This window comes from Eubalaena glacialis, chromosome 4, assembly GCF_028564815.1.
Source record: "Eubalaena glacialis isolate mEubGla1 chromosome 4, mEubGla1.1.hap2.+ XY, whole genome shotgun sequence".
Lineage (NCBI taxonomy): Eukaryota > Metazoa > Chordata > Mammalia > Artiodactyla > Balaenidae > Eubalaena > Eubalaena glacialis.
The window spans coordinates 169,838,546-169,863,820 of NC_083719.1; positions in this window are offsets into that span (position 1 = coordinate 169,838,546).

Sequence of the window (25,275 nt, forward strand, 5' to 3'; positions counted from 1 at the left end):
GTCTTTCTGGTGGGCAGGTCCACGTCTGGTGGTGTGTTTTGGGGTGTCTGTGCCCTTTTTATGATTTTAGGCAGCCTCTCTGCTAATGGATGGGGCTGTGTTCCTGTCTTGCTAGTTGTTTGGCATAGGGTGTCCAGCACTGTAGCTTGCTGGTCGTTGAGTGAAGCTGGGTCTTGGTGTTGAGATGGAGATCTCTGGGAGATTTTCGCCATTTGGTATTACATGAAGCTGGGAGGTCTCTTGTGGACCAGTGTCCTGAAGTTGGCTCTCCCACCTCAGAGGCACAGCCCTGATGCCTGGCTGGAGCACCAAGAGCCTTTCCTCCACACGGCTCAGAATGAAAGGGAGAAAAAATAGAAAGAAAGAAAGAAAGAAAGAAAGAGGATAAAATAAAATAAAATAAAGTAAGATAAAATAAAATAATTAAACTAAAAAATAATTATTAAGAAAAAAAAATTTTTAAGTAAAAAAAAAAACAAAAAACAAACCGGACGGACAGAACCCTAGGACAAGTGGTGAAAGCAAAGCTATACAGACAAAATCTCACACCGAAGCATACACATACACACTCACAAAAAGAGGAAAAGGGGAAAAAATAATATATCTTGCTCCCAAAGTCCACCTCCTCAATTTGGGATGATTCGTTGTCTATTCGGGTATTCCACAGATGCAGGTTACATCAAGTTGTTTGTGGAGCTTTAATCCACTGCTTCTGAGGCTGTTGGGAGAAATTTCCCTTTCTCTTCTTTGTTCGCACAGCTCCCAGGGTTCAGCTTTGGATTTGGACCCGCCTCTGCGTGTAGGTCGCCTGAGGGCGTCTGTTCTTCGCTCACACAGGACAGGGTTAAAGGAGCAGCTGCTTCGGGGGCTCTGGCTCACTCAGGCCGGGCGGAGGGAGGGGTACAGATGCGGGGCGAGCCTGTGGCGACAGAGGCCAGCGTGACATTGCACCAGCCTTAGGTGCGCCGTGCGTTCTCCTGGGGAAGTTGTCCCTGGATCACGGGACCCTGGCAGTGGCGGGCTCCCCTCCCGGGAGGGGCGGTGTGGATAGTGACCTGTGCTTACACACAAGCTTCTTGGTGGCGGCAGCAGCCTTAGCGTCTCATGCCCGTCTCTGGGGTCCGCGCTGATAGCTGCGGCTCGCACCCGTCTCTGGAGCTCGTCTAGGCGGCTCTCTGAATCCCCTCTCCTCGCGCACCAGGAAACAAAGAGGCAAGAAAAAGTCTCTTGCCTGGTCGGCAGCTGCAGACCTTCTCCCAGACTCCCTCCCGGCTAGCTGTGGTGCACTAGTCCCTTCAGGCTGTGTTCACGCAGCCAACCCCAGTCCTCTCCCTGGGATCTGACCTCCGAAGCCCGAGCCTCAGCTCCCAGCCCCCGCCCACCCCGGCGGGTGAGCAGACAAGCCTCTTAGGCTGGTGAGTGCTGGTCGGCACCGATCCTCCGTGCGGGAATCTCTCCGCTTTGCCCTCCGCACCCCTGTTGCTGCGCTCTCCTCCATGGCTCTGAAGCTTCCCCGCTCCTCCACCTGCAGTCTCTGCCCGCAAAGGGGCTTCCTAGTGTGTGGAAACCTTTCCTCCTTCACAGCTCCCTCCCACTGGTGCAGGTCCCGTCCCTATTCTTTTGTTTCTGTTCTTTCTCTTTTCTTTTGCCCTACCCAGGTACGTGGGGAGTTTCTTGACTTTTGGGAGGTCTGACGTCTTCTGCCAACGTTCAGTGGGTGTTCTATAGGAGCAGTTCCACGTGTAGATGTATTTCTGATGTATCTATGGGGAGGAAGGTGATCTCCACGTCTTACTCTTCCGCCATCTTCTCCTCTCTCCCCTAATCACTAACTTTAATTCAGCCTAAATAAGTTAGACTCATATGTCAAGAGTTCTTACTTTTCGAGTTATTCATTCACTCAACAAATATTTAATGAGGGTCTCCTATGTGTCACATACCATTTTATGTACTTTTGGTATCCTCTTTAGAATTGCTTTAGAATCCTGGTGGAATTTCTCAGGGTTTTTTTTGTTTTCTATTTTTAATTGGCATCACCTGTACTTGCCTTCTTTGAAACATCCTTACAATATTAAGTTTCTACCCTGAATCTGTGAACTTCCACAGGTGTGGTGGTGGTAGGAAACTGATGATAAAATTCCACAGAAAATTGCTGGAAAATTGGATCAAAGATAGAACTTTATACCCCTGAGAATCATATAGGTCTCATTCAACCCCTGAAAGAAGCACATCTTGACATAAACCCAGAAATGTTATATGCCTGACTTCTTCATCTTCCAAAACATGCCCGCATCCATCCACATACAAAAATGGCCATATATAAACTACTCCTGATGCAGACCACTTTGCATTTCCAAAAGCTTTAATTAAGTTTATTCAAAAGTTGAGCTGTAACACTGCAACAGAGCAAAGAGTAGAATAAAGATAGCCAAGATTACAGATTTTGATCATAATTACAAGGCAACTGAGCATAAACCAGTGGATGGAATGTTTTCACTATTTAGCTCAATCAAATAGTTAATTTGAATGCAATTAACTCATTTAAATAAGTAAAATGATAATATTCCAATGCATCTCAATACTATAATTATTTAGAGAGCCATGAAGTCAATTAAGAAGAAAAGGAAATGCAATTTAAACAAGAATGTGCAGTGGCCTAATGAATTAAAATGTGTGTGTATAACTCAAGTCTAATGTAGGAAACAAGAACTAACTGCAAGTCAGAAATATCTTGAGGATACGTGGATGAAACTCCTTGATCTACCGAGTGGATAAGCAGAGTAATCAATATCTGAATGCTTAAGACTTGCGAAAGTTAACAACTGAATAAAAGAGAAGTATGATGTGCCAAATGAGATCAATGACTCAGAGTATTGTATAAAAATATGAGTCTCTTTAATGATGATTGAATGGACTATGCAAAGACCTGTTGATAGAGAAAGGATCAAATCATCTTAGTCCCTGAGCTATGGCTTACAAATCAGTTCTTGTATGCCAGAGAAATTTAACACTCAACACCTCGGTAAAGACATTATACAATATCAAGAAGAACAGACTCCATGGCATGTGCAGAGATAGTGTCTCTGCCACAACTTTGAAGATGCCACCAAATCAGTACTCATCAAAATGAAACCGTCTAAAAGGTCCATGTCAGCATTTTGGTGGCAAAAACTTTCTCAAGCCATGCCTCAGATTTACTGAATCAAACTCTGTAGTTACCAAGATCCAATGTGATCCATATTCCCCACAAAGTTTGAAAAGCACTGATCTAATCCCATTCTTCTCCAGCCCCAATTCCACTGTCTTAGTTCAGAATTTCATCCCCTCTCCCTTTATTATTTTAATAGCTTCATTACTGGTATTCATGCCTCAATCTCTTCCCATTCCATACACTATCCACGCAGTTGCCAGAAGTGAGTTTTCAGCTAGGACAGTGTGTTCCTTCCATTTCCATATTTTAAAAAAAAACAATGATAATGCCTATCTTATATTCAAACTCTTTAGCATGGTAAATTATCTAATTGAAATCCAGACTTAACCCTGACTACTTTCTTCCATTCCTTTCATATATTCATACTTCAACTTCATAGAATCATCTATTTTTCCTTCTCACAGTACTACTTCCACTTGAGTGGAAGTCAACTTTCTTGCCCAAAATGACCTTCTCACCTGCCCTAAACTTTTATTTATGATGTGAACACAGAGCTTGGAGCAAAATAAATTTGGGTTTAATCTTGGCTTGAGAGAGGTGTAGTGTTGGACAATGTACTTATGCCTCTGTGTCCTCATATACAGAACTGGAATTAGTAATACCTGTCAGGGACCTAAGGAAATTACATGTCAATAAATACCTGGCCAGTAGCAGTCATTAAATATCCCTCATTTTCTTCAATTCCTGATTCAAATATCATGTACTTGGACCCTCAATAAAGTGAATCCCTTCCTCTCTCCCTTTCCTATACACTTGTTCCCAGAGGTTTAAATCTCTAACTCTGCACTTAAGATTGTGGTATGGCTGTGACTTCTTTGTCCTGCTAGTGACTGATGGCTTCTCCACTTACTACTGTGCCTACTTGGAATCACCCTTACTTCCAGGCCTAGAGTGTCATGCACAGCACAGGGATGACTCAGTGTCCCCTGCATCATACTGTGATCAGGACCCAAGCATCACACAAAAGCATAAATTGCATAATTCGGTGTCATTAAGGACATTCATGAGGTTGGTGATCTATTTTTTTAGAAACAACTAACCAATCAGAAGAGTACTCATAGAAATCAAAGAATTTGCAGGAAAAAGAAAGACAGCATTTTTGAAATGAAGAAAGTAACCCACCTAGGATTCTGAAGTTCTGGGTTTCCTTCTTTTTCTTCCTTTTAACGTATAAAGTAAGTTTGTATGGTTTTTCTTTGCTCCCATGGATATACAAAAGTTATAGCTATTTACAAAGGAGCTATCAGTGTGAATGACCTGAAGACCAGCAGAAAAGATCTTCTTTCTTTTATAAAGATATAAAGAAGGAACCACAATGAAACGGGTAGGAGGGGCAGAGACACAGTAGAGTCAGGACCAATACTCATGGATAGGTGACCCAAACACAGGAGGACAATTAAAATTGCAGAGGAATGAGGAGTTTGAGCCCCACATTGGGCTTCCTAGCCTGGAGGTCCTGTACTGGGGAGATGAGCACTCAGAATGTTTGGCTTTGAAAGCCGGTGGGCTTATTTCTGGAGCAAGAAATGGCTGTGGGAAACAGAGACTCCAGTCATAAAGAGTGCACACAGTATCTCACATGCTCTGAGACCCAGGACAGAAGCAGTAATTTGAAAGGCGCCTGGATCAGACTCACTTGCTGATCATGGAGAGTCTCCCAGAGAGGAAGGAGGCAATTGGGACTCACCCTGGGGACATGGATGCTTCAGTAGATATTTTAGGGAGCTCATCCTACCACAAGGACACTAATGCTGCAAAGCACCATTTTAGATCCTCCCTTTTGCTTATTAGTCCTGGGACATGGCCCCAACAACAAGCTGGTGGGCACCAGTCTTGGGATGCTTCAGGCCATGCAGCTAGCTACGCAGGGACACATTAGCAGGCCAGATGCCTTTGGACCCACTGAGCCCCCAGCTGCCCCAGGACCTGGCTGTAACCACTAGGGGGCCCAGGATCCAGCCCCACCTACCAGTGGGCAATACAAGTACCAGGACCTCCAAGGCCCTGCAGCCAAACCTGTCAAGAAATGCCCCAATCACCAGCAGACCAGCAAATCCCCAAGATAGGATTGACTTTTCTCAGGATTGCTTTGACTATTTAGGGTCTTTTGTTTTTCCATACAAATTTTAAAATTATTCTACCTTTGTGGGAAATGCCATTGGTATTTTGAGAAGGATTGCATTAAATCTGTAGATTGCCTTGGATAGTATGGTCATTTTAACACTATTAAATCTTCCAATAATATATGGAAGAAAATAAGAACAAGCTAATTACCATTACTGAAATTGAATCAGTAATTTAAAAACTCCCCACAAACAAAAGTCCAGGACCAGATGGCTTCACAGGTGAATTCTACCAAATACTTAGAGAACAGTTAACACCTATCCTTCTCAAGTTCCAAATTATGAAGGAAGGATTACTTCCGAACTCACTGTATGAGGCCAGGATCACCCTGATACCAAAACCATACAAAGCTATCACACACAAAAATAAATAAATAAATAAAGAGAAAATTACAGGCCGATATCACTGATGAACATAAATGCAAAAAAATCAACAAAATACCAGGAGGCTGAATCCAATAATACATTGAAAGGATCATACACCAAGATCAAGTGGGATTTATCACAGGGATGCAAGGATTCTTCAATATCTGGAAATCAATCAATGGCAAATTGAAGCATAAAAAGTATATAATCATCTCAATAGATGCAGAAAAAGCTTTTGACAAAATTCAACACCAATTTATGATAAAAACTTTCCAGAAAGTGAGTACAGAGGGAACCTATCTCAACATAATAAAGGCCATATATGACAAAAACACAGGTAACTTTATACTCTATGGTAAAAAGCTGAAAGCATTTCCTCTAAGATCAGAATCAAGACAAGGATGCCCACAGGCTGGGAATAAAGACGCCACTCTTGCCACTTTTATTCAACATAGTTTTGGAAATCCTAGCCATGATGATCAGAGAAGAAAAAGAAATAAAAGGAGTCCAAGTTGGAAAAGAAGTTAAACTGTCACTGTTTGCAGATGACATGCTACTATACATAGAAAATCCTAAAGACACCACTAGAACTCATCAATGAATTCAGTACAGTTGCAAGATACAAAATTAATATATGGAGATCTGTTGCATTTCTATACATGAACAAAAAAATATCAGAAATAGACATTAAGGAAACAATCCCATTTACCTTCACATCAAAAAATATATATAAAATACCTAGCAACAAACCTGCCTAGGAAGGCAAAAACCTGTACTCTGAAAACTGTAAGATGCTGATGAAAGAAATTGAAGGTGACACAAACAGATGGAAAGATATACCATGTTCTTGGATTGGAAGAATCAATACTGTTAAAATAACCATACTACCCAAGGCAATCTACAGGTTCAATGCAATCCCTATCAAAATACAAATGGCATTTTTTACGAAACTAGAACAAAATATTTTTAAATTTATATGGAAACACAAAAACACTGAATATCCAAAGCAATCTTGAGAAAGGAGAACAGAGCTGGAGGAACAATGCTCCCTGACTTCAGACTATACTACAAAGCTACAGTAATCAAAACAGTATGGTCCTGGCACACACACACACACACACACACACACACACACACACACACACACACAACACACACATGGATCAATGGAACAGGATAGAGATCCCAGAAATAAACCCACAAACTTATGGTCAATTAATCTATGACAAAGGAAGCAAGAATATACAATGGAGAAAACACAGAATCTTCAATAAGTGGTGCTGAGAAAACTGGACAGATACATGTAAAAGAATGAAATTAGAACATTCTCTAACACCATATACAAAAATAAACAATTGATTAAAGACCTAAATGTAAGACCTGATACTATAAAACTCCTAGAGGAAAACAGAGACAGAACACTTTTTGACATAAATCTCAACAATATTTTTTTGGATGCATCTCCCAAAGTAAAGGAAATAAAAGCAAAAATAAACAAATGGGACCTAATTAAACTTGAAAGCTTTTGCGCAGCAAAGGAAACCATTGACAAAATGAAAAGACAACTTTTGAATGGGAGAAAATATCTGTAAATGATATGACTAATAAGGGATTAATATCCAACATATATAAACAGCTCATACAACCCAATATCAAAAAAAAAAAAAAAACCTGCTTTAAGAAAAGGGCAGAAGACCTGAATGGACATTTTTCCAAAGAGGAAATGCAGATGGCCAACAGGCACATGAAAAGATGCTCAACATTCCTAATCATCAGGGAAATGCAAATCAAAACCACAATGAGATATCACCTCACACCTGTCAGAATGGCTATTATCAAAAAGAACACAAATAACAAATGTTGATGAGGATGTGGAGAAAAGGGAACCCTCATACACTGTTGGTGGGAATGTAAATTGGAGCAGCCACCATGGAAAATAGTATGAAGTTTCCTCAAAAACATTAAAAATAAAACTACCATATGACCCAGCAATTCCACACCTGGGTATATATTCAAAGAAAACAAAAACACTAACTCTAAAAGATACATGCACCCCAATGTTCATAGTAGCATTATTTACAATTTCTGGGATATGGAAACAACCTAAGTGTCCATCAACAGATGAATGGATAAAGCATAAGTGGTATATGTATACAACAGAATACTACTCAACCATAAAAATGAATGAGATACATGGGAGGAGCTTCAAGATGGCAGAAGAGTAAGACGTGGAGATCACCTTCCTCTCCACAAATACATCAGAAATATATCTACATGTGGAACAGCTCCTACAGAACACCTACTGAACGCTGGCAGAAGACCTCAGACCTCCCAAAAGGCAAGAAACTCCCCACGTACCTGGATAGGGCAAAAGAAAAAAGAAAAAACAGAGACAAAAGAATAGGGACAGGACCTGCACCAGTGGGAGGGAGCTGTGAAGGAGGAAAGGTTTCCACACACTAGGAAGCCCCTTCGCGGGCGGAGACTGCGGGTGGCGGAGGTGGGGAGCTCTGGAGCCACGGAGGAGAGCGCAGCAACAGGGGTGCAGAGGGCAAAGCGGAGAGATTCCCGCATAGAGGATCTGTGCTGACCTGCACTCACCAGCCCTAGTGGCTTGTCTGCTCACCTGCCAGGATGGGCGGGGGCTGGGAGCTGAGGTTCAGTCTTCAGAGGTTGGACCCCAGGGAGAGGACTGGGGTTGGCTGCGTAAACACAGCCGGAAGGGGGCTAGTGCGCCACGGCTAGCCGGGAGGGAGTCTGGGCAAAAGTCTGGAGCTGCTGAAGAGGCAAGAGACTTTTTCTTGCCTCTTTGTATCCTGGTGCGCGAGGAGAGGGGATTAGCAGCGTCCCTTAAAGGAGCTCCAGAGATGGGCGTGAGCCGCGGCTATTGGCACAGACCCCAGAGACGGGCATGAGACGATAAGGATGCTGCTGCCGACACCAAGAAACCTGTGTGCAAGCCCAGGTCACTACCCACACCAACCCTCCAGGGAGCCTGTGCTGCCTGCCACTGCCAGGGTCCCGTGGTCCAGGGACAACTTTCCCTGGAGAACACAGGGCGCGCCTCAGGCTGGTGCAACGCCATGCTGGCCTCTGCCGCTGCAGGATGGCCCCACAACCGTATGCCTCCCTCTCCCCGGCCTGAGTGAGCCAGAGCCCCAGAATCAGCTGCTCCTTTAACCCCGTCCTGTCTGAGCAAAGAACAGATGCCCTCAGGTGACCTACATGCGGAGGCGGGTCCATATCCAAAGCTGAACCCCGGGAGCTGTGCGAACAAAGAAGAGAAAGGGAAATTTCACCCAGCAGCCTCAGGAGCAGCGGATTAAATCTCCACAATCAACTTGATGTACCCTGAATCTCTGGAATACCTGAATAGACAACGAATCATCCCAAATTGAGGAGGAGGACTTTGGGAGCAAAGATATATATTTTTTCTTCCCTTTTTCTCTTTTTGTGAGTGTGTATGTGTATGCTTCTGTGTGTGATTTTGTCTGTAAAGCTTTGCTTTTACCATTTGTCCTAGGGTTCTCTCTGTCCGTTTTTTTTTTTCTTAATATAGTTTTTAGTGCTCGTTACCATTGGTGGATATATGCTTTGGTTTGGTTGCTCTCTTCTTTCCTTCTTTCTTTTTTTTTTTCTTTTTTTTATTACTTTTAATTTTTTTACTTCTAATAATTATTTTTATTTTCTATTTTGATAACTTTATTTTATTTTATTTTATTTTATATTTCTTTCTTTTTTTCTCCCTTTTGTTCTGAGCCATGTGTCTGACAGGGTCTTGGTGCTCTGGCCGGCTGTCAGGCCTGTGCCTCTGAGGTGGGAGAGCCAAGTTCAGGACATTGGTCCACCAGAGACCTCCCAGCTCCACATAATATCAAATGGTGAAAGCTCTCCCAGAGATCTCCATCTCAATGCTAAGACCCAGCTCCACTCAACGACCAGCAAGCTACAGTGGTGGACACCCTACACCAAATAACTAGCAAGACAGGAACACAAACCCACCCATTGGCAGAGAGGCTGCCTAAAATCATAAGGGCACAGACACCCCAAAACACACCACTAGATGCGATCCTGCCCACCAGAGAGACAAGATCCAGCTTCATCCTCCAAAACACAGGCACCAGTCACCTCTACCAGGAAGCCTAAACAACCCACTGAAACAACCTTAACCACTGGCGATAGACAGCAAAAACAATGGGAACTTCGAACCTGCAGTCTGTGAAAAGGACACCCCAAACCAAGTAAGTTAAGCAAAATGAGAAGACAGAGAAACACACAGCAGATGAAGGAGCAAGGTAAAAACCCACCAGACCAAACAAATGAAGAGGAAATAAGCACTCTACCTGAAAAAGAATTCAGAGTAATGATAGTGAAGATGATCCAAAATCTTGGAAATAGAATGGAGAAAATACAAGAAACGTTTAACAACGACCTAGAAGACCTAAAGAGCAAACAAACAATGATGAAACACAATAAATGAAATTTTAAAATCTCTAGAATGAATCAATTGCAGAAAAACTGAGGCAGAAGAACGGATAAGTGACCTGGAAGATAAAATAGTGGAAATAAATACTGCAGAGCAGAATAAAGAAAAAAGAATGAAAAGAATTGAGGACAGTCTCAGAGACCTCTGGGACAACATTAAACGTGCCAACATTTGAATTATAGGGGTCCCAGAAGAAGAAGAAAAAACGAAAGGGACTGAGAAAATATTTGGAGAGATTATAGTTGAAAACTTCCCTAATATGGGAAAGGTAATAGTTAATCAAGTCCAGGAAGCACAGAGAGCCCCATACAGGATAAGTCCAAAGAGAAACACGCCAAGACACATATTAATTAAACTATTAAATACAAAGAAAAAATATTAAAAGCAGCAAGGGAAAAGCAACAAATAACATATAAGAATCCCCATAAGGTTAACAGCTGATCTTTCAGCAGAAACTCTGCAAGCCAGAAGGGAGTGGCAGGACATGTTTAAAGTGATGAAAGGGAAAAACCTACAACCAAGATTACTCTACCAGCAAGGAACTCATTCAGTCGTCAGAGAAATTAAAACCTTTACAGACAAGAAAAAGCTAAGAGATTTCAACACCACCAAACCAGCTTTACAACAAATGCTAAAGGAACTACTCTAGGCAGGAAACACAAGAGAAGGAAAAGATCTACAATAACAAACCCAAAATAATTAAGAAAATGGTAATAGGAATATATATATCTGTAATTACCTTAAATGTAAATGGATTAAATGCTCCAACAAAAAGACATAGACTGGCTGAATTGATACAAAAACAAGACCCGTATATATGCTGTCTACTAGAGACTCACTTCAGACCTAGGGACACATACAGACTGAAAGTGAGGGGATAGAAAAAGATATTCCATGCAAATGGAAATCAAAAGAAAACTGGAGTACAATTCTCATATGACACAAAATAGACTTTAAAATAAAGACTATTACAAGAGACAAAGAAGGACACTATACAATGATCAAGGGATCAATCGAAGAAGAAGATATAACTTTGTAAATATTTATGCGCCCAATATAGGAGGAACTCAGTACATAAGGCACATGTTAACAGCCATAAAAGGGGAAATTGAGAGTAACACAATCATACTAGGGGACTTTAACATCCCACTTTCACCAATGGACAGATCATCCAAAATTAAAATAAATAAGGAAACACAAGCTTTAAATGACACATTAAACAAGATGGACTTAATTGATATTTATAGGACATTCCATCCAAAAACAAGAGAATACAATTTCTTCTCAAGTGCTCATGGAACATTCTCCAGGATAGATCATATCTTGGGTCACAAATCAAGCCTTGGTAAATTTAAGAAAATTGAAATCGTATCAAGTATCTTTTCCGACCACAGTGCTGTGAGACTACATATCAATTACAGGAAAATATCTGTAAAAATACAAACACATGGAGGCTAAACAATACACTATTTAATAACCAAGAGATCACTGAAGAAATCAAAGAGTAAATTTAAAAATACCTAGAAAGATATGACAATGAAATTGCAACGACCCAAATCATATGGGATGCAGCAAAAGCAGTTCTAAGAAGGAAGTATATAGCAATACAATCCCACCTCAAGAAACAAGAAACATCTCAAATAAACACCCTAACCTTACACCTAAAGCAATTAAAGAAAGAAGAACAAAAGAAACCCCAAAGTTAGCAGAAGGAAAGAAATCATAATAAAGATCAGATCAGAAAAAAATGAAATAGAAATGAAAGAAACAATACCAAAGATCAATAAAACTAAAAGCTGTTTCTTTGAGAAGATAAACAAAATTGATAAACCATTAGCCAGACTCATCACGAAAAAACGGAGAAGACTCAAATCAATAGAATTAGAAATGAAAAAGGAGAAGTAACAACAGACACGGCAGAAATACAAAGGATCATGAGAGATTACTACAAGCAACGATATACCAATAAAATGGGCAACCTGGAAGAAATGGACAAATTCTTAGAAAAGAACAACCTTCCAAATCTGAACCAGGAAGAAATAGAAAATATAAACAGACCAATCACAAGCACTGAAATTGAGGCTGTGATTAAAAATCTTCCAAAAAACAAAATCCCAGGACCTGATGGCTTCGCAGGCGAATTCTATCAAACATTTAGAGAAAAGCTAACATCTATCTTTCTCAAACTCTTCCAAAATATAGCAGAAGGAAGAACACTCCCAAACTCATTCTACAAGGCCACCACCACCCTGATACCAAAACCAGACAAAGATGTCACAAAGAAAGAAAACTACAGACCAATATCACTGATGAACATAGATGTAAAAATCCTCCACAAAATACTAGCAAACAGAAACCAACAGCACATTAAAAAGGATCATACATCATGATCAAGTGGGGTTTATCCCACGAATGCAAGGATTCTTCAATATATGCAAATCAATCAATGTGATACACCATATTAACAAACTGGAGGAGAAAAACCATATGATCATCTCAATAGATACAGAAAAAGCTTTTGACAAAATTCAACACACATTTATGATAAAACCCCTCCAGAAAGTAGGCATAGAGGGAACTAACCTCAACATAATAAAGGTCATATTGATAAACCCACAGCCAACATCGTTCTTAATGGTGAAAATCTGAAACCATTTCCACTAAGATCCGGAACAAGACAAGGTTGCCCACCCTCTCCACTATTATTCAACATAGTTTTGTAAGTTTTAGCCACAGCAATCAGAGAATAAAAATAATCGAAATTGGAAAAGAAGAAGTAAAGCTGTCACTGTTTGCAGATGACATGATACTATACATAGAGAATCCTAAAGACACTACCAGAAAACTACTAGAGTTAATCAATGAATTTGGTAAAGTAGCAGGATACAAAATTAAGGCACAGAAATCTCTTGCATTCCTATACACCAATGATGAAAAATCCAAAAGAGAAATGAATGAAACACTTCCATTTACCATTGCAACAAATAGAATAAAATACCTAGGAATAAAGCTACCTACGGAGACAAAAGACCTGTATGCAGAAAACTATAAGATACTGATGAAAGGAATTAAAGATGATACAAACAGATGGAGAGATATACCATGTTGTTGGATTGGAAGAATCAACATTGTGAAAATGACTCTACTCCCCAAAGCAATCTACAGATTCAATGCAATCCCTATCAAACTACCAATGACAAGTTTCACAGAACTAGAACATAAAATTTCACAGTTTTTATGAAATCACAAGAGACCCTGAATATCCAAAACAATCTTGACAAAGAAAAACTGAGCAGGAGGAATCAGGCTCCCTGACTTCAGATTATACTACAAAGCTACAGTAATCAAAACAGTATGGTACTGGCACAAAAACAGGAATATAGATCAATGGAACAGGATAGAAAGCCCAGAGATAAACCCACACACATATGGTCACCTTATCTTTGATAAAGGAGGCAAGAATATACAATGGATAAAAGACAGCCACTTCAATAAGTGGTACTGGGAAAACTGGACAGCTAAATGTAAAAGAATGAAATTAGAGCACTCCCTAACACCATATACAAAAATAAACCCAAAATGGATTAAAGACCTAAATATAAGGCCAAACATTATAAAACTCTTAGAGGAAAACATAGGCAGAACACTGTCTGACAGAAATCACAGCAAATCCTTTTTGACCCACCTCCTAGAGAAATGGAAATAAAAACAAAAATAAACAAATGGGACCTAATGAAATGTAAAAGCTTTTGGACAGCAAAGGAAACCATAAACAAGACAAAAAGACTACCCTCTGAAGGGGAGAAAATATTTGCAAATGAAGCAACTGGCAAAGGATTAATCTCCAAAATTTACAAGTGGCTCATGCAGCTCAATCTCAAAAAAAGAAAGAACCCAATCCAAAAATGGGCAGAAGACCTAAATAAACATTTCTCCAAAGAAGACATACAGCTTGCCAACAAACACATGAAAGGATACAGAGCATCACTAATCATTAGAGAGATGCAAATCAAAACTACAATGAGGTATCACCTCACACCAGTCAGAATGGCCATCATCAAATACCTACAAACAGTAAATGATGGAGAGGGTGTGGCGAAAGGGAACCCTCTTGCACTGTTGGTGGGAATGTAAATTGATACAGTCACTATGGAGAACAGTATGGAGGTTACATAAAAAAACTAAAAATAGAACAACCATACAACCCAGCAATCCCACTACTGGGCATATACCCTGAGAAAACGATAATTCAAAAAGAGTTATGTACCACAATGTTCATTGCAGCTCTATTTACAATAAGCACGTCATGGAATCAACCTATGTGTCCATTGACAGATGAATGGATAAAGAAGATGTGGCACATATATACAATGGAATATTACTCAGCCATAAAAAGAAACTAAATTGCATTATTTGTAGTGAGGTGGATGGACTTAGAGTCTGTCATACAGAGTGAAGTCAAAAAGAGAGAAACAAAAACCATATGCTAACACATATATATGGAATCTAAAAAAAAAAAAGGTTATGAAGAACCTAGGGGCAGGACAGGAGTAAAGACACAGACGTAGAAAATGGACTTGAGGACATGGGAAGGGGGAAGGGTAACCTGGGACGAAGCGAGAAAGTGGCATGGACTTATATATACTATCAAATGTAAAATAGATAGCTAGTGGGAAATAGCCGCATAGACCAAGGAGATCAGCTCAGTGTTTTGTGACCACCTAGAGGAGTGGGATAAGTAGGGTGGGAGGGAGACGCAAGAAGGAGGAAATATGGTGATATATGTATATGTATAGCTGATTCACTTTGTTATGCAGCAGAAACTAACACACCATTGTAAAGCAATTATACTCCAATAAAGATGTTTTAAAAAAATCCTTTATCTGGCAAAGTAGTCCTTTAGATATGAAGGAGAAATAACTACTTTCCCAGACAAACAAAAGCTGTGGGAGTTCTCAACCACTGGATCTACCTTGCAAGAAATTCTGAAAGAAGCAGAAATGGAAAGGAGCTGAGAAGACATAGAATGGCTGCATGGAAAAAAGAGACCCAACTGTATACTGCACACAAGAGGCTTTATACACTTTAGCTCCAAAGACACACATAGGCTCAAAGTGGTTAGAAGAAGATATCCCATGCAAATGGAATTCAAAAGAAAGTGGGCACTATGGAGAACAGTATGGAGGTTCCTTAAAAAACTACAAATAGAACTACCATACGACCCAGCAATCCCACTACTGGGCATATACCCTGAGAAAACCATAGTTCAAAAAGAGTCATGTACCAAAATGTTCATTGCAGCTCTATTTACAATAGCCAGGACCTGGAAGCAACCTAAGTGTCCATCATCGGATGAATGGATAAAGAAGATGTGGCACATATATACAATGGAAAATTACTCAGCCATAAAAAGAAATGAAATGGAGGTATTTGTAATGAGGTGGATGGAGTTAGAGTGTGTCATACAGAGTGAAGTAAGTCCGAAAGAGAAAAACAAATACAGTATGCTAACACATATATATGGAATCTAAGGGAAAAAAAAAAAAAAGGCCATGAAGAACCTAGTGGCAAGACGGGAATAAAGACACAGACCTACTAGAGAATTGACTTGAGGATATGGGGAGGGGGAAGGGTGAGATGTGACAGGGTGAGAGAGTGTCATGGACATGTATACACTGCCAGATGTACAATAGATAGCTAGTGGGAAGCAGCCACATAGCACAGGGAGATCAGCTCGGTGCTTTGTGACCACCTGGAGGGGTGGGATGGGGAGGGTGGGAAGGAGGGAGATGCAAGAGGGAAGAGATATGGGAACATATGTATATGTATAACTGATTCACTTTGTTATAAAGCAGAAACTAACAAACCATTGTAAAGCAATTATACTTCAATAAAGATGTTTTAAAAAAAAAAGTGGGTAGCCATATATATATATATATATATATATATATATATATATATATATATATATCATACAAAATAGGCTTCAAGCCAAAAACAGGAATAAGAGACAAAAGGGTCTTTATATAATGATAAAGAGCTCAATACATCAAGAATATATAACAATTGTAAATATATATGCACCCAACATAGGAGCACCTAAATGTATTAAGCAAATACTACCTGATCTGAAATGGGAAATAGACAATAATACAATAATAAAGGGGCAATTCAATACCTCACTGTCAGCAATGGATAGATCATCGACAAAGAAAAACCAAAAGAAAATGTTTAAACCAAACCAAACTTTAGAACAATAAACTTAACAGACATATATAAAACATTCCATCCAACAGCAGCAGAATACACATTTTTCACAAATGCACATGGAACATTCTCCAAGATAAAGCATATAAGACACAAAACAAGTCTTAGCAAATTTAAGAAGATTGAAAGCATACCAGCTCTCTTTTCTGACCACATCAGTATGAAACTAGAAATCAACAAAAGGAAAGCCAGAGAATTTACAAATATGTGGAAACTAAACAACACACTTTTAAAAAACAAAAGGGTCAAAAAACAAAAGAAATCAAAAGGGACTTTAAAAATATCTCAAAACAACTGCAAAAGGAAGTACAACATACCAAGTCCTATGGGATGCTGCAAAAGCAGTTCTGAGAGGAAAGTTTAAAGCAATAACTGCATATACTATGAAATTAGAAAAAAATATTAAATAACCTAACTTTAAACCACAAGAGCATAAAAAGAAGAAAAATTAAGCACAGGATTAGGAGAATGAAGGAAATAATAAATATCAGAGCAAAATAAATAATACAGCAACCAGAAAAACAATAGAAAAGATGAAAAAACTAAGAGCTGACTTTTTAAGATAAACTAAATTGACAAATCTTCAGCTAAACTAACTTAAATGAGAAAGAAGACTCAAATAATAAAATTAGAAGTGAAAGAGGAGACATTACAATTGATATTACATATATACATAGAATCATAAGAGACTACTATGAACAGTTATACACCAACAAGTTAGATAACCTAGAAGAAATGGATAAATGTTTAGAAACACACAACCTACCAATGCTGATTCAGGGGAAAAAAAATAGAAAATCTGAACAGACCAATAACAAGTAAAGAGATTGAGTAAGTACTCAAAACCTCCCAACACAGAAAACCCCAGGACTAAACAACTTCACTGGTTAATTCTACCATGCATTTTAAAAAGAATAAATGCCAATCCTTCTCAAGCCCTTCTAAGATATTGAAGACGAGGGAACACTTCCAAACTCATTCTACAAGACCAACATTACCCTGTTACCAAAACCAGATAAAGACTCTACAAAAAAAGAAAACTATAGACCAATATCCCTGAGGAATGTAGATGCAAAAAATTTCAACAAAATATTTGCAAACTGAATTCAAGAACATATTAAAAGGATTATGTACCATGACCAACTGGGATTTACCTCTGGGATGCAAGGATGGTTCAACATACACAAATCAATAAATGTAATATATCACCTTAATAAAATGAAAAAAATAACATGATCATCACAATAGAGTCAGAAAAAGCATTTGACAAAATACAACATCATTTCATGATAAAAACCCTCAACACTTTGAGTATAGAAAGAACATACCTCAATATAATAAAGGCCACATACAAAAAACCCACAGATAATATTTTACTTAATGAAGAAAAAAATGAAAGCTTTTCTCCTAACATCAGGAACAAGAAAAGAATGCCCACTCTCACCATTCCTGTTCAATATAGTGCTGGACATCCTAGCGAGAGCAATTAGGCAAAACAAAGAAACAAAAGACATCCAGGTCAGATGGGACAAAGTAAAATTGTACCTATTTGCAGATGATATAATTTTTATATAGAAAATCCCAAAGACTCAACCAAAAACACTGTTGGAACTATCAATGATTTTAGTAAACTTGCACGATATAAAAGCAGCATATAGAAATCAGTTGCATTTAGATACATTAATAACAAAACATCTGGAAAAGAAATAAATCCATTCCATTCACGATAGCATCAAGAATAATAACATACCTAGGACCAAATTTAACCAAGGAAGTGAAAGAGCTCTACAATGAAATCTACAAGATTTGGTTGAAAGAAATTGAAAAATACACAAATAAATGTAAAAACATCTGTGCTAATGGATCAGCAGAATTAATATTGTTAAAATAGCCATACTACCCAAAGCCATCTATACAGTCAACACAATCCCTATCAATATCCCAATGGCATTATTCACAAATTTTAAAAAATCTTAAACTTTGTATGAACGAAAAGACACCATATACACAAGCAATTCTGAGAAAGATGAACAAAAGTCAGAGGCATCACACTTCCTAATTGCAAACTATACTACAAAGCTTTAGTAGTTAAAACAGTATGGTACTGACATAAAAATAGACATATAGACCAATGAAACAAAATAGAAAGTCTAGAATTAAAACCCCACATACACTGTCAGCTAATATTTGACAGAAGATCCAAAAACACCCAATGGGTAAGAATAATAAAAAAAAATGGTACTGGGAAAACTTGGTAAACACATGAAGAACAATGAAATTGGAAGCCTATCTTACACCACTCACAAAAATTAACTCAAAGTTGACCAAAGACTTAAAAATAAGACCTGCTACTATAAAACTCCTAGAGGAAAATATAAGGAAGAATCTCCTCAACATTGGTATAGGCAATGATTTTTTGAATAAAAAAATCAAAAGCACAAACAATAAAAGCAAAAATCAACCAATGCAAATTAATCAAACTTAAACGCTTCTGCATAGCAAAAGAAACAACTAACAAAATGAAAGGCATCCCACAGAACGGAAGGAAATTTTTGCAAACCATATATGTATAAGGGGTTACTATCCAAAATATACAAAGAACTCATACAACTCAATAACTAACAAACAAGCAATCTTACTTAAAAATGGGCAAAAAAACTAAATAAATATTTTTCCAAGAAGACCTCCAAATGGTCAACAGGTACATGAAAAAATGCTCACTATCATTAATCACCACAGAAATGCATATCAAAACCACAATGAGATATCTCCTTACACCTATTAGGGTTAAAAAGACAAGAGATAACAAGCGTTGGCAAGGATATGAAGAGAGTGAAACCCAATTACTGTTGATAAGAATGTAAATTGGTTTAGCAGCTATGAAAAACAATATGGAGGTTCCTTTAAAATTAAAAATAGAAATACCATATGACCCAACTATTCCACTTTGGGGTACATACCCAAAGGAAGTAAAAACAGGATATGGAAAAGATATATGCACTCCCATGCTCATTGCAGTATTATTCACAATAGTCAAGAAATGGAAACAACCTGTCTATCAATAGATTAATGGAAAAAGAAATGTGATATATATATATATATATATATATATATATATATATATATATATATACACAATGGAATATTATTCACCATGACAAAGAAGAGCATTCTGCCATTTGCAACAACATGGATGGATTTTGAGCACATTATGCTAAGTGAGATAAGTCAGACAGAGAAACACAAGTGCTGTGTGATATCACTTATATGTGGAATATAAAAAAGACAAACTCATAAAAACTGAAAATAAAATAGTGGTTATAAGGGCATGGCGGATGGGGAGGTGGATAGGACAGATGCTTAAGGGTATGAACTTGCAATGAGTAGTAAATAAGCCCTAGAGATATAGTGCACAATATAATGAATATAAACAACAATATTGTATTATAATCATCAAACTTGCTAAGAGACTAGAACTTATTTCAACCACAAAATGAAAATAAATTATGTAACATGATAGAGATGCTAATTATTGCTACAATGACAATCATATTACAATATATAAATATGTCAAATTAACATGCTCACACCTTAAATTTATACAATGTTATATATCAAATATATTTTAATTTAAAAAAGTATATGACCCACAAGTTTTCCAAGTCCTGGTATACGTGCACCTTCTCTCAGTTATCAATAAAATATTAATCTAGATGCTACTCTGAAGGAATTTTTCAGAGGTGATTAAGGTCTCAAATTGTTGACCTTAAAATAGGAAGATTTTCTGGGTCTGCCTGACCTTATAGCCTTAGCTCTTTAAATCTGGGTCTTGAGGTCAGAGAAAGAGAAATCCAAGGTTTAAAGCACGAGGAGGATTCAAAACAGGGAAGATTCGTTGTTACTGACTTTTAAGATGGAGGAGGCCACAAGGCAAAGCCCTGAGAGTGGTGGTCTCTAGGAGCTGGGAGCTCATGACAACTAGCAAGAAAATGGGGATCTCAGTCCTACAACACCAAAAACCTGAATTCTGCCAACAACCTGAATAAGCTTGCAGAGGACCCTAAATTCCATATGAGAACACAGCCTGACTCATGCCTTGATTTCATCCTGGTGAAACACTGAGCAGAGGATCCAGAAAAAGATTCTGATTCAAGGCCCTGTTTTCCACTACACTTGTGCTGGACTTGTCAAGATCTGGCATGATGCCTACTCTAAAACAGGGAGGATACAGGATAAGAGCCATGAGCAAAGCAAGATGTACCAGATCTGCCTCACTTTTCTTCTCCTACATCTCAGCATTGGCTGGTTCTGTCCTGGGGTCTCTACAGGCTCGGTAGGCCTTCATCAAGTCAAACAGGATGAAGGCTGGTGGAGGGCTACATAGAAGGGCAAAGGAAAGTTGCCCAGCACACCAAGGTTTCCATCAGACATTTCTGGACATTGTGGCTGCAAGAAGATGGACACTTCTTTCTCTGGGTCCTGGGAAGACAATCAAGTCTCTTTCTACACAGACTTAGAGGGTCCCGTGGGGTCCACCCCCTGCCACAGAGCCACAGGTATGTGAAGTCTTGTATTGCCTTTTCTCCTCTATTTTATTCTTCTCACTGTCCCACTTCAAGTTTCCTTCCCTAAATAAACTACCAATGCAAAAGCCCTTATTTCAGGCTCTCTTGGTGAGAGAACCCAAGATATTTTTTCCTTTTGTCCAGTTCCTTTCTTTATCATGGGATTCATTTAAGATGAAGTGGTCATCACAAAGACCCATGACTGGCTCTGAAGTCTCTGAGGTCCTGGTAATACCTTGAGAGCTATGTGAGGCCCCTGCCTGAACTGAGATGCCTCCATGGGAACACTGGTCCTGATTTTCTCCGTCAGTGCGCACAGGGAGCAAAAGGGCTGGTCATTCTGATAACTTTATGGACAGAAAATATAGAATAGTTATCAAAGAAAAATGCCTGATTCCTAATAGAAATAACTGGTGCTTTCCCTGAATCAAAACCCCTGGTTAGCGGGAGAAAGAGACGGCAATGACATCTAAGCTCACTGCTGGGGAGTGCTAGAACTGTAGGCCCCAGCTAACTGAAACCATGAGACCTAACCCATCACTTATTTTATTTATAAGATAAACTCAAGTGGCTAATTTTGGAATATTTTGAAACTTTTTACTGAATGGGATTACTTTTCTGTGCATTTATTAAATATTCACTGAATTGTGGTTCCATGCCAGAGCCAATTATCATTTTTTTCCTAACCTGAATATCAATCAGGTGCCACCCCTGGATGAGGTCTGTTTGTGATAGTCTCTTAATCTCACACTTCTTGTTAAACTGTTTCCTCATTCAGTCAGACCTGCCTTTTTCCCCCACAGGTACCCAGGAAGGGAGGAAGGTAACATCTCTGGGGAGTGGGAAGTTGGGTGGGATTTCTTGAATAAAGGTAGTGCCCATGCTGGGTCTGGTTTGATGCCCACCATTCTAACAGCCAGCCCTCTGATCTACTCTTTCCAGACCAAAGTTCCTTCATCTTTTGTAGATAAGGACAAAAACACATCAATGTATGAACTACTGGGGATTTTAGGGTTAATCTGAACACCCCCAAATCATCCATTAACAAAATACAAGTGAAGCTGAACCAGGACAACAACTCCTTTTAGCTACTTGAGGGGTAAATACTTCTACAGATGACTTATACTAATGATATTTTTTAATGTGTCCTGGTGCTCATGATGTGGAGGGCATTTTGGTGCCTCCTCTGACACATATTTTTATTAATCACAGACCCCTGGGAGAGGCACTATTATTGCCATGTGGCATATGGGTGGACGGAGTCACAGATTCTCCAGAGCCCTCAGAGAGTAAATGAGGCATACAATCCTCCATGTGCTGACTCCAGAGCCATGCTCCTGTGGCTGGGAGAGTACTAGAAATTGATTGTTTTTCTGATAAATTTTTACCTGCTGGCCTGGCTCCCTGAGCCTGAGCTAATTCAATACCGAGGAATGGGCTGAGCCTACACATTCCCTGGAGAACACTCAGCCATTCAGCTTTGTTTACTGTGCTGACACTCTCTAGGCAAGGTCATGTAGATATTTCCCCCAGGTCATTGATTGCTGGAGTTTATTTTCCATGTGAAGAGCCCAGTGTCTCATTGTGAATCAGCTCCAGCATAGAAAGAAAAATGAAGGTGATTCAGAGTTCCTAGAGCTGACAAGGAAGGACCCACAGGTGTTGACAGAATAGCTTAGTACTGGACAAGTAGGCAGTTGACCTTCACGGATAAGATGGAGAGAAGACATATTTGAGACCTCTGGTCCTCTATTCTGTCTCTACAGACAGCCACAAAGAAAACACAGAGAAATTTTGTAAGAGTTGGTAAATGGCAGGAGAGAATAGTGAGGAGCCAGATCCCAGGACAGGGAAGAGCAGAGAGGACGCCTAAGACAAACACAAGCACCATGCAACAACACACAGACACGTGCACACAGGTTGTAACCTGACTAAACTACTTAGCTAGTAATTGGTTGGTAATTGGTCAATTCATGCAAAACCATTACACAGATGTGCGTATAGATACATGCAGCCTAAACATCTACCTCTCAAAGTTCAAAATTAAAAATATTTTTGATGTTTCCTGCCCCTGGAAACAAGTCAGGTGCAGTCAAAGGAATCCTAGACTGTTCTAGATGCTTCTGAAAGATTGGGGAAAAGGGTCAGCCAGTGGTGCACGACTTTCCTGAAGTCCAGGGGGCTTTTGGGTTCACACATTTCATGCTGCACACACTGTGGGGTCAGCAAATTACCCAAGTTCTGAACCCAGAGCTGCAGGGGAGCCCATGCTCACCAGCCCTGTGAGTGGGGCTGGACTCACACTCACAGTGACACAGATGCTGGCTGGGCTGAGACCACGGTGTCCATGTGGGACACTCTAGTTCTCTCCTGAGACTGAGCTCTGGAAACTTGCTCTACCGAAGAATAAGTCTCCCTTACTGAGTTACTGTTACTGTAGACACTTCAGTGGATGGTGGAGGTCGGAGGGCTTGGAGCAAAGAGCAGTACATCAGCTCTCTAAGGTCAGCAGCAGTTCCAGTGGCAGCCAGCCCCCTGTGAGCCCAGGTTGCATTGCATCTGATCAAAGCAGAGTGAGCACTTGCTGCACCAGGCCATGTCTCTCTGCCTCTTCTCCAACCATGCTGTCCCTCAGGATCCTCCCCTCTCCTTCCCTTTGTCTCTAACTCCACTTCTTATCTGACTGTGCCTGTTTCTCCATCTTTATATTTACTCTGGGTTTCTTCTGCTCTCTTCCTCTGTCTTTCCTGTGTACTTCTTCCTCCATCCTGTGGGTAAATTCATTCACCTATTGACTGAGGGCCTCCTGAGTCCAGTGGAGAACAAAGCAGATGAATCCCTTCCCCATGGAGCTTATCTCTACTGGGCAGACAGGAAATGAGCAAGCACAAAAGAAGTGTATATTCACAACCAGCCCTCTGCTGTGATCTGGCAGAGATAATCATTATTATACGAAGAATAGAGCTGGAGACCAAGGTCGGGAGGGACAGGTGATCTTAGATACCAGTTGGAGAGGGCTTCTCAGGGAGGTGACATTAGAACAAAGGGAGTAGCCTGTTCTTCCCTCCCACCCTGTCTGTGCCTGTTGGTTCCCATCCATCCTCTGTTTCCTCATTCCTGATAATTTCTCTCATATCCCTCCTTTGTCCATCTCCTAGTACTTTTTACCACTTTCTTCTGTCCTTTCCATGTTACATTTATCTACCTTAATTAGCCATAATTGGAAAATAAATTATACATATCACATTCACTGAGTAGAGCTTTTCTTCTTTATTGAAATTATTTGATATATATAATATGTTAGTTTCAGATGTACAACATAGTGATTCAACATTTAAATACATTACACAATGATCACCATACAAAATTATTATAGTATTTTTGACTATATTCCTTATGCTGCACATTACATCCCCATGAATTTTTTTTTAACTGGAAGTTTGTACCTCTTATTCCCTTTCACCTTTTTCACCCAACCTCCTACCCCTCTGATAACCACCAGTTCGTTCTTTCTATCTATAAGTCTGTTTCTGTTTTGTTTTGTTTGTTTTTTTTTTTCAGATTCCATATATAAGTGAAATCTTACTGTATCTGTCTTTTACTGTCTGACATTTCATTTAACTTAATACCCTCAAGGTCCATTCATGGCAAGATTTCATTCTTTTTTATGGCTGGGTAATATTACATTGTATATATGTACCACATCTTCTCTATCCATTTATCTGTTGGTAGAGACTTAGGTTGCTTCCATATACTGGCTATTGTAAATAATGCTGCAATGAACATGGGGGTGTACATATATTTTCAAATTAGTGTTTTTGCTTTCTTTGGGTAAATACCCAGAAGTGGAATTGCTGGATTGTATGGTAGTTCTATTTTTAACTTTTTGAGGAACCTCCGCACTGTATTCCATACTGCACCAATTTACATTCTCACCAATAGTGCACAAGGATTCCCTTTTCTCCACATCCTAGCCACACCTTGTTATTTGTATTCTTTTTGATAATAGCCATTCTGACAGGTGTGAGGTGAAATCTCATTGTGGTTTTGATTTGCTTTCCCCTGTTGGTTAGTGATGTTGGGCCTATGTTCATGTGTCTGTTGACCACTTTTATATATTCTTTGGAGAAATGTCTCTTCAGATTCTCTGCTCATTATTTAATTGGATTTTTTGTTTTATTGATATTAAGTTGTATGGTTTCTTTATATAATTTGGATATTAACCTCTTATTGGATATATTATTTGCAAACATCTCC